General features: G+C 47.5%; 1 long non-coding RNA gene across 2 annotated transcripts; it reads right to left on the bottom strand.

The window, feature by feature from the left end:
• On the bottom strand, nt 3,209-9,408 carry LOC110389063. Of its 2 annotated transcripts, XR_002433059.1 has the most exons (5): nt 9,070-9,408; nt 7,977-8,146; nt 6,726-7,001; nt 6,304-6,378; nt 3,209-5,673 (listed from the first exon to the last, which is right to left on the bottom strand). It is a non-coding gene; the product is annotated as an uncharacterized LOC110389063 (long non-coding RNA). The 2 variants fall into 2 exon arrangements; XR_002433058.1 differs by having other exon boundaries at nt 7,977-9,408.

Raw genomic sequence — 11,553 nt, 5'->3', positions numbered from 1 at the left:
AGGGGGTGGAGGAGGCCGCTGGCAAAGAAAGGCCGCGTTGCCAAGGAGCCTGGCACAGGAAAAGGGGGTCACCATCACCTCCGAGGGGACCGAGGGAGATGGACAGGAGCCAGCAGCCCTTTGGGATGGGGATGCTAGGAGCCACGCGGGGATGGAGGCCGTGATATGGAGGAGGGCGAATGGATCGCCGCGGGTCTGAGAGATGATGCGGAGAAACCCCACAGCAAAATCCCCCGTGCTCTATGGTAATAAGGGAGGTGTCCCAGGCGCCTAAAGAACAATGTTGCTGCAGTTGAGTGACTGTAACAGGCCCTGATGACAGCCGGGGCCGCGTTAAAAATGCCTATTCAAGCAGATCAAGACATTGAGAGGCCTCGTGGGGATCTGAAACCCTCAGGGATTTCTGGATGAAGCCAGAAGCTGAATCCCCAGCCCTGGGAACCTGAGGGGGGGGGGGGGGGGAAGAGAGAGAGAGAAAAGAAAAGAAACCCACAAAGCAGCTTTAAAAGGAGTGCAGTGCCCGAGGCAGGGCCCCCTGCGCCGAGCGGGGCCGCTGTCTGAGAGAGAAGCAGCCCCGACACCGGGACGTGACTGAGGTGCTGCACCCCAGAGCTGTGCAGGGTTTCCCAAAGCACCTCCTCCAAAAGGTCCCCAAACTGCTGGGGACATCCCATCCCTCCCGCCCGGGAGCCACGTGTCCCTCACGCGGGGTGCAGCCCGCACCGAGCATCTCGTAAAAATGAGTTGTGGCGTTTCTGCTGTGAGCAGAAAGGGGACCAGCAGGAACCACCAGCACAGGGCAGGGGTACAGAGGTAACATCGGTCCTTTCTCTGGAAACCCAAAGCCCTGGGAAGCTCTGGGGGTTCCCCAGCACAGGGCCCTTTGCCACGTGTGTGCCACGCTGGGTGCATGCAGCCGAGGCACTCAGCAGAGTAATGCTGGAATTTGGCAAGGCAGGAAGAGCTACAAGCCCACACATCCAGGATCTGAGTTAGGACTGGTCAAAATTAAACCCTTCCTTCCCTTATTTTTGCCAGATGAGCCTTAACCCGGATCATTTTCCTGATTTGGTTTGCCATGTGGCCTCCTAAACCACAAGAAAAGAAGCAAGAGAGGGAGCAGGAATGAGGAAGAGGACAGAGAGGCTGCTGCTTTCAACTGATGCCAGATTAAAGAGGTTGTGAAACAACGGCATCAGCCGAGTCTATTTGGTGCAATTGCAACACAAATGAACTAACAATGTTGATAAGGCACCAGTCCTGCAGGAAAAAGGATTAACTTTTACCTGTTTTGCTGCACCAAATTGCCTCCTGCTGTTACAGATTTACACTGCAGGATATGGCCAGCAAGCTGGAAACTTTTCAAGGCAGAGGGATTTATCTGTAAAGGACAGGGCGCATTCATGGACCTGCATAAATAATGCAAAAGTAATTAATAATAACCTGCTCCCTGCTCTTAACAATGCCAGGAGAAGAAATAGCTTCACTGGAGTGCCTCTTGTGCTGTTTGCAAAAGACCTTTTTTTGTAAGTGTCTCAAAGAGAAAGGAAGATAGTAGTTTTGATACACAGAAATATTTCACGAAGGGCTGGGATTTTATTGCAGCCTGGCCATCCTTATGATGAAAAAACCCTCTTCTGGAGTTGTGTAAAAACAACATTAAGTCAGGTTAAATTTTTCTCAGTTTTAACCTCCAAACTCAGCAGTCGAAAGATTGAAAGCATAAATGCAAAGGGCTGAGAAACTCGGGAACGAACGAGATAGGCTCCAGGAAATATTACCTCTAAAAATCTTCTCCTTACAGTTTAGAACTGCATTGCTTCTGAGGTTTGCCTCAGGATTTCCAGCTCAGAGGATTTCTGTTACACCCCCATCATAACTGCGAGCAAAAAAGTTGTTTCTTCTCTTCCCCTGTCGTACCTACATCCTGGCTATCTACTTTTTACATAAGACAAAATTAACGGCAGGCCCATAATCAAATGCCAGGATTTCCACATATTAAAGGTTGTTCTGGACAGATAAAAGGGATCAGATCCTGCTTAGCTGAAAGTCCTGGTTCAGTGAATACTGCCTTGCAGCAGTCACAGTCTTGAGGTGCCCTGCCTGTGTCTCTCTGTGTTATTTCACACGGTGGCTGCACACATTATGAGGGCCAGATCTGACCAGTGAGCATAGGGGAGTTGTGGGTAAAAGCTGAACTTCAATAACGTGAAGCACGGCTGTTACCCGGCCAAGGAAACCAGCCAGCCAAGATGATTTTAAAAGACCAAATAATGTTTTCAGCCCTTTCTATAAAGCCTCGTGTGTTGGTTCCACTTAGCAACACATTTGCACTGCTGTTTTCAGGAGAAACACAAGCAGTTCACATTTCTCTGATAAAGTGGTTCACATAACTTCAATTCTGTAGTAATGGCTGCTATAAAAATACCTATAATGAAAGGATTCTCTTTACCCTGCCTTCATGCTGAGGCTCGTGGTCTCAGCTAGGACTGTTCTCCACGTTTTCCCACTCACTTTCTATGAACATTCAGTCATTGGGTTCCAATTCATGACTCACTTAAGGACACGTTTCTCCACAAACGTGTTTAGAAGTAAAGCTGGATCAGGTTGTTCTCCTGAAGTGGTGCACTCCGCTTTGCTGGCACAAATATTTAACAAAGGGGAAAGATTTCTCTCAAAGACTGAAGAATTTATCAAGAGCAACGCTAAATTGTGCTCTAGGTTGCAAAATTCACAATCTGCAGCTGATGCTGCGTCGATTTAGACAGGCCTTCCACGAGAGACCAGATGTCTCAGTTCACTGAAATGCATAAGCATATGTTTAATTTTAAGAATATGAATATTTCCATTGATATCAATGGCACTCGCTTACACTTGAGGATACATTCTGTTGAGCAGGAGCCAGAAATAGTGCCGTGTGATGCCAGTGAAGTGCAAACTGCAATATTTCTCTAAGTGCTTTCTGGGACCGATCTAAAAATTTATCAATGAAGAACTGCAACGTGAAAATGCAGAAATTGATATATGTGGGATCTTATTGTTTACTATCCTAATACTGCCACGCATTAACATCCAGCAGAGCACGGCCAAGTGAAATCAAAACCGCATCTGTGAAACGGGGCAAAAATGGCAACAAGTTAAATTAGTTCTTCGTCGCGATTCATCCTATCCGACTTAAAGATTTACTAGTGTAACAATGAGAAAAACATCAGTCATCTTGACAGAAAGACATACACAGAGATTAAAGGCAGGGCTTGACCCCATCTGTACCATCCCTAATGCGTACTAACTCTATTCAGTCCAACCTGGAGTGGATGCTTGAATGAGAGAACAGGATCTGCTCGGTAACACTCGGCACAGAGAAGTGCCTTGACCAAGGTAACTATTCATGATCAAACTACGATGAAGTGCCATTAAAAACATGATTCTGCTCTCCAGCTTACTGTCCCTTACCTTCCATGGGACTTTACCAGTTGCCCTGTTATAAGGAACTGATAAAAATGTCTAGGCACCAAGCACCCTAGATACTTCTATTTGTTTCCATCACTTTATGCATCACAAGATGCTGCCATTGCCAGTGACCCACGCAGACCTGGACATACCCCTATCCCCCCGTGATGGTATCATAATACAAACAGCTATATATCCGTATGCAAACGATTGCTGTTTTCAAGCTGTTCATGAGTGACCTTCTACATTGCCCATACGGTGCAGTAATATGTTTTCCACATATGTCAGATGTTCCGTGACACATTTCACGCATATATTTAAAATAGATTTCAGAGCATATAAAAATCCGCAGGCAATGGGAGAAAACAGCCTGCATCTGCAATGTTTACATAATGCATTGCAAAACTGCATGAAATGTGTCCAATTGATTGCATTCTTCATTAATCCAAAATATTGGTGGCATATAAAATGTATGCGTAATGGATAAACTCATGGGCATGTATTACAATGCCTGACTCTGATGCCCGAGTAACAAAGGGACAGAATTTGTTACAGCTCTGCCTTCACAGTCTAACTGCAGGGAGAGCCTTCAATTCTCACTGTGTTGGCTGAAACAGTTATTTGTTGCATGTGTGCGTTGTTTTAGATCCCGTCCTGACTCCCTTGAAACCATGCTGGCTGGGCCACGATGGAACAAAGTCAAGCTCCAAGGCATTTCAGAAGTGCCAAGATAACGACTTTGCTGCAATCAGCTGCACTATTGTCTCACAGGCAGCGATATCAGTGATAACGATTAAGTTTCAGTGATACAAATTTCAGCGTGGTACTGCCAGCCAAATTCCCTGAGTCACAGGCAAGTTTGCGTAGCCTGCACTGCAGTGTGGGGGATTATCTCACCTGCTATCATACCTGAGCTGGCTAGATTAGAGCTGGTTTGCATAGACTATCATATGTGGCAACCCCACCTCCACTTGCTGTGTAGACAGGTGGAAGCCACAATGAAGCTCAGTTCATGTGAATCCAGCAAAATAGCCTGGTTTTGGTGGAAACTCTCACAACAGCAGCTGACTGAGCAGCCACAAAAATCAGAAATTCACATTAATTTGAATGTTACAGGTTCTGAAACGCTGCTCTGGGATGTCTCACAGCCTGCTCTTATTATAGTGAGGTTCAAACTACCAGGCTGGGTACCTGCTTCTGTTGGAGAGGGCCAGTTGCTCTGAAAACCACCAAGCTGAGTGATTAGGGCTGGAAATAGCAGAAACACCAGTCCCCAAGAGGCACCACACTGTGAGCCAGAGCTCGGGATGCTCAGAAACAAGGCATGCCTGAATGTGTGGCCATGGGATTGTTGCACGATAGGCCTGGGAAACTCCAGACACTGGGAATGCCTCGGCTGTGGAGAGGCTGTATCTCAGACAGTATATTTGTCTGAGACAGTAATTCCTGCTCCTTTTTTGGACACTTTTTTCAATCCAGGAAATGATTCAGAACAGGCTTTTTGGTGCTGGTCAGATTCTGCTGCTGATCTCATCCTGCCATGTCCGTTTCTCCAAGCTATTTTTCCCTTCATCTTGTACATTTTAGTGATCTAAGGGTTATCCTGTCTAGGGTCACAGTTCCCTGTCAGAAGGTGGCCCCTCTCTGAGCACGCAGATGAGCATCCCTCAATGACTTTGGCATCAACCACAAGAAGGCACGGGCAAAGCAGACACAAATGTCAGCAGTGAATCTCCCTCCCTCCTGCGGAGCCATGACTGTGTTTGCTCCTTAAGGTGCCTGGACCTGTCTTCTCCAGCCTGCACTTCTGCCAGCAGCTCGCATTCAGTGCTGGACGAATCCAGGCTGTGAAATGCTCTTCGTGGCGGGTCCAGCCAGCTGGTGGCACTGGCATGACAGAGACCCTTACATCATTTGGCCAAACCTGACCTCTGTCTGCAGAGTGCTAGCGAAAGGTATCGTCATCTGACAGCCGCTCAGTCAATAGCCAGGCAGAACGAATTGATAGGTGTCAACTCAGCCTGCAGCAGGCCAGTAGCTACATTATAATGCCAACCTCACCTTTGGTGCTAATGAGGCCCCTTCATTAACAGCCTTGAGCAGAAGGGTCAGGGACTGAATAGAGACAGGCTCCTTTCTCACCCAGAAAGCTGGTCCTCCTCATTCAGAATTGAAGCACGTTGGCAGGGTGGTTTGAGGACGCTTGTGTTGCCCATGTTGCATCTGCAAAGGGACATGACGTATTTGTGACTATTCATCTGGCTCTTTTCACCAGCACTAGCTACACAGAAAGCATAAAATAAATTCTCATTGTGTTCCTGCTTACTAAGAAAATTTTCCCTCTTCCTTCTGTTTTGGAGGGTTATTGCCCATTAAAAGCCCTTTGCTATAGTAAGCTATAATTTAGATTTTCCTCAGGCACAAAAGAACTTAGTTAAGCTCAGTTGTTTTACAGTGGTTTTGGTGTTTTTTTTTTTCTTTCTACTAAGTCCTTCATTAATAAGGGAAGTAAAGAATTTCCAAGCTGCCTGTAATTTTTTTCCCAGATGCAGCTAGTAGTTGCTAGGAACATCTTTCTGGCAATCAGAGGTTTTGGCCATTAACAATCTGGACTTTTGCTGCACTATCCTGGTGTTAAATACGTGTCGTGAATTCCACAATGTGGAGTGTGAAGTGGAGAAGGAGGGGAAGGCAGAGAACAGGCAAAGTGAAGCCATTTTTAGAAGAATAAATATTGCTAGGCTTAATGGCTGATTCTAATGAACAGGTTTCCCTGCAGGGATCCAAAGGCTGAGCAGCAAAGCAGGAGCTGTGCTACGTCAGAAGCAGCATTGCTGCAGAACTTCTTCTCACCCTGTTTTCTCTCCTTTTTCACTATTTGTTCTGTTCTCCTCCTGGCAGCCAACACGACCAAGCCCTGCGATGAACCTGCAGCATGAACTGAAGATGACAAAGGCCACAGACAGCAGTACACGAACCCAACAAGGACCCAGCCCCCCTCAGTGCACTCAAAGAAACCAAATCCTCTCCTGACTTCAGGTTCAGGACTTTTTCTGAGGCTGTAAGTAAGGATATAACACTACTGCTGGCAAACCCATGGTAAATAGCAGGCGAAATACAGCCAGCCCTCACTACCTAAAATATCATCAGTTCTCTGTTTAGATTGTAGTTATATTCATCCAGGAAACTCCACAAAGTATTTGGCTCATCAGATACTGCTACACAAAATTAGACAAGGACCACTGTGACCATTGTGCAGCTGGTAAGTGACTTACAGAGGTCCAGAGGAGAACTTTGGGGTCTCTCCACTCAGCAGTATTGCACATGGATATGAAGTTGAAGTGTGAGTTTTCTCAGAGAAACTCTGCTCAGATGCAAGATCTTCATCTTTAAGTCCATAGAACCATTACAAGATCATCATTTTTCTACAGGGTTTGACTCTAAGTGCTGGGGACAGCCTTCCTTGCTAGCTGGCAGCTCTCCAAGCCAAGGCACAGATTAACCACAGAACTTGTGGTCTTTGGTTCAGAGCAGAAAAAGGGAAGATGCAACTAAAATAGCAATGAGAAAATAACGATGAATGGCAATGAACAGGGAAACAAATTCATTTCTCCAAGAATAGGAAGGGCAAGACAGGGTTACAGAAGTGGCTGGCGGTTGTGTCTGTAGTAACACAAACATAAAACACACATACATATCAATAGACCAGAGGGCTTTATGGCAGAGGTGTGAGCCAGCCATCTCAAAGAGGGATGCTAAGCCCACAGGAAACTACTCTCATTGCAAAATGGGAGATGTTGCTTGGATCCTGTCAAGTAAGCAGTCTGGGTGTCTCCTGTGTTTACCTGGCCAAGGCAGGGACAGGTGCAGTGCAAAGTATTTTTTCCACTTTGTTTTCCAGCTCTCACGGGACAGAACCGCCCCTTGGCACAGCGAGGGCCAAGCAGGATGATACACACACCTCTCAGCACAAGACTAGGATCTCTGAAGCAACGCTTTTGCAATAAAAAGCCCAAACAGAAATTAGGGAGAGCTGTCACTGTCCATTTGCATATTCGAATATGCAAATCAAATCTGTTTCTTATCCATTGGCACTGGCCCTACTGTAGATGGCAGCAACACAGCAGATCTCTGCCAGACTACAGTGCCACAAAGAAAGTAGCTAATTGGATTTGCAGACACTTATTCCAAAACCCAGAAGTTGCTGGAATAGATATAAAGAAATAGGAGCTCAGCCCACGGCTGCCTTGGGTGCGAAGGCACTCAGCTGACAGCTCGTTAGCTTGAGACGTCCTTGCAAAATGAGAAGCTTGGAGGAAGCCTGTGTGGTTGCTGGCTACAACTTCCCATGCACTACCAGGCATATGAAATCCCGATGCTTTCCCATAGAGCCTGGCAAATTTTCTACCTTTGGCTGCTTTTTAACTGCCCAGTTCCTTCGGTGTAGTTCAGTTTCATGGCCAGGCACTGGACTGCCTGTCAGTGATGCCTTTGCCAGATAAAGTGGAAGCTGAGTTTTCTCATACCTGACTCAGAAGTGGCCGAGTTCACGCTTGGATCCCATCCGCGGCCACAGAGCACCTTGAAAGCTGCAGCAGTGACTTGAGATGTCAGCACAGATGAGGAATTGCAGTGTCCCAAGCTGGAGTGGGGGGACAGTCAGCATCCTGCCCTGGAAGAGCATGGCAACAACAAGCTGGGAAAAATAAAGGCACACAAATATAAGAATTAAAATGTAGGAATTGAAATAAAAATCAAATTCTAATGAAGTTTCACAGGCTTGTAGCTATTTGGCAGGAAAAGTTCAGGGGTTTGGGTCTTTCAAGCAACATCTTCTACGTTAGGACCATTCAACAGAGGAAGCGTGGGATCAAACACTTCACTGCGGGCAGATGGGGGATTGATTGTCCCTGTTCATTGCAGGGAGTTGGGCCAGATGACCTTGAAGGGTCCCTTCCAACTCAAATGATTCCATGATTCTACGATTTCCACGAAAGGTTTAGACCTGGGGGCTTGTAACCAGCAAAGGCTGAGAATGAATGGCATCACAAGTTGTAACATAAAAGATTGAGCCCTCAGAGTCAGGTGCACAGGAATGATGTCCACAATTAAAGATATCAATGGGAACTCAAAAGAAAGAGGCCCTGTCTCAACGGGGAAGAAAAGAGACTGTCCGAGGAGATGTCCCTTGGGCCTGCATCAGACAGAACACAGAAAATTAGCACGGACCACTTAAAAGGAGAATCAAATGGGGCTCTTTGTTTGGTCGCTGTGAACTGAAGCGATGAAGCATTTTGCTTTACTAATATCTCCTATCAAGCTGATGAGGTGAAGCAGCTCTTTGGAACGATTTGGGAACCCATTAATCCTTGCCTGTGGCTATGGGTGAGCAGCCCGCACTGCGCTGTGGGCTCACTCGCTTTTTTTTTCCGCTGCCTCACAGCGACGAGCAAACTATCCCAAAGAGAAACCCGCACCAAGCAAACTCCTGCCTGGCTTCTAAGAGAAAATTTGCTCGGAAACGGTCACCAATTGCATTCGCCCGTTAATTTAAAGCTCGGAACACCGAGGGAAATAACTCGTCGTTTGGAGCTCTAAGGAGGTGTAAACAAAACCCACTTTTCAGATGCAAATGCTGCGCTGGGAGTCAGCAGCGGTGCTCACGGTGCCCGCAGCCGGGACGGTGACCTCCGGGCTCGCACACAGCTGAGCCCGCGGCTGATCACCGCTCTTCTCTGAAGGAATCCCTCGCACTATTTGCATTGCAAATGCCCCGCGCTGCAGAGAGAACCCGGGATATTGTTCGCCGCCGACGGGCGCTGCGCGGGCACCGCTCTCCCCCACCCGCCCCGCGGTCTCTATCGCGGTGCTCTGCGCGCCGGGAAGGGCGGGAGCGGGAGGGGAAATGGGGGAGAAAGAGGGAAAATGAAGGTGTGTGAGGGGAAACGGAGGGACAGAGCGGGGGAAGGAGGGAGGCTGGGGGGCGGGTGGAGGTGGGAGAGAGAGAATGAGGGGCGCTGAGGGAAAGAGGAGGTGTGTGAGGGGAAAATGGGGGAGGAAGAGAGGAGAAGGTGTGTGAGGGGAAAATGGGGGAGGGACGCTGGGGGAAAATAGAGAAACTGAGGGGATAATGGGGGATACTGAGGGAAAATAGAGAAACTGAGGGGATAATGGGGGATACTAAGGGAAAATAGAGAAACTGAGGGGATAATGGGGGATACTGAGGAAAAATAGAGAAACTGAGGGGAAAATGGGGGAGGAAGAAAGAAGGATAAGGTGTGTGAGGGGAAAATGGGGGAGAAAGGGAGATGTGAGGGAAAATGGGAGACACTGAGGGAAAATGAGAGAAACTGAGGGGAAAATGGGGAAGAAAGAGGGGAGGGATGCTGAGGGAAAATGAGAGAAACTAGGGGAAAATGGGAGAAAAAGGAGAAGGTGTGAGGGGAAAATGGGGGAGAGAAGGGGGGATGCTGAGGGAAAATTAGAGAAACTGAGGGAAAATGGGGGAGAAGGAAAGAAGGATAAGGTGTATTAGGGGAAAATGGGGGACACTGAGGGGAAATGAAGGAAGAATGAGAAGGTGGGGGGGAAAATGAGGGAAAATGGGGGAGAACAAGGAAAAAAAAATGAAAGAAACCAAGGAGAAATTGAGGGAGAAAGAGGGAAAGTGAAGGCACATGAGGGGAAAATGAGAGAGTTCGGGGGGAAAATGAGGGAGAAAGGGGGAAAAGGGAGGGGGGACACTGAGGGGGAATGAGGTGACATGGGGAACATGAGAGAAAGGGGGAAAAACAAGGGACATTGAGGGGAAATGAAAGGAACTGAGAGGAAACCAAGAGAAAATGAGGGAAAATGGAGGATAGCGAGAGAAACCGACAGCATATGAGGAGAGAGCCTGAGGGAAAAATGAGGGATACTGGGGGAAACTGAAAGAAACCTAAAGGAAAATGAGGGAGAAGGGGTAGAAAATAAGGGACACTGATGGAAAATTGGGGGCACTGAGGGGAAAAGTGGAAGAACAAGAGAAATGAGAGAATATGAGCAGGGACACTGAGGATAAATAGGGAAAATGAGAGAAAATAAAGGAAAGTGAGGGAAAATGGGGGATAAGGAGGGAAATTGAAAGCATGTGAGGGGAAAATGGGGAGAAAGTGGGGGAAACATACTGAAGGGAAAAGGGAAAGAGTGGGAAAATGAGAAAAACTGAAGGGAAAATGAGGGAGAAGGCAGAAAAGTGGGGAACACTGGAGGGGAAATGCAGAAGAGCAAAGGAAAATTGGGAAAAAGAAGGAAAATGAGGGAGAACCAGAGAAAATAAGGGACATTGAAGGAAAACTGGGAACAATGAGGGTAAGTGGGGGAGAGAAAGGTTAAAAAAAACTGAGGGAGAATTAAGAAAGAGGATAAGTGAAGGTGTGTGAGGGGAAAATGAAAGGAAATGAGAGCCAGCAAGGTAAGAAAGAGGGAGATTGAGGTAAAAAGGGTATGCTGGAGGAAAATGAGGCAGGGTTAAATTAGGGAGATGGGGAAAAGTGAGGCAGATGTGGGAATCGAGAGGAGACAAAGGGAAAACAAGGGAGAGCAATGGAAATGAGCAAGAAAGAGGGAAAATGGAGGCACAGGAGGAGAAATATGAGGGAGACTGAGGAAAATCAAGGGTAAGCAGGAGATGGAAGGTGAACATGGGATCATGAGGGAGAAGGAGGGAAAATGGGGCGACCGTGAGGGAAATGAAGAGCAGTGAGGAAAAAATTAACGGAGACTGAGGGGGAACACAGGAGAATGAAGGCGACATTGGGAAAAATAATGGAGATGGAGGAAAAACGAGGAAAAAGGAGAGAGACTGAGGGAGCACAGCGCTGCTAGCTTCCTCCCAGCCACGGCTTAGCCCTGCCCAACCATTCCGAACATCGGCATCCGCTGTACTGGGAACTGTGGTTTCCCTTGTTCTCAGCTCATTTGTGTACGATATTAACAAACGGGTGAGATTCGCAGCCGCCGATGGCGGCGGGAAAGCGTAGGCCGAGGGAGAGAAAGGGGCAGACTGGCAGCGCGCAATGAACCCCGAGCGCTGATCCCGGTACTGGGAGACTGTGAGGGGCA

This window comes from Numida meleagris, chromosome 27 (genome assembly GCF_002078875.1).
Source record: "Numida meleagris isolate 19003 breed g44 Domestic line chromosome 27, NumMel1.0, whole genome shotgun sequence".
Classification (NCBI taxonomy): domain Eukaryota; kingdom Metazoa; phylum Chordata; class Aves; order Galliformes; family Numididae; genus Numida; species Numida meleagris.
The sequence above is the reverse complement of the archived record's forward strand: the minus strand, read 5'-3'. Positions and strand labels throughout refer to the sequence as shown.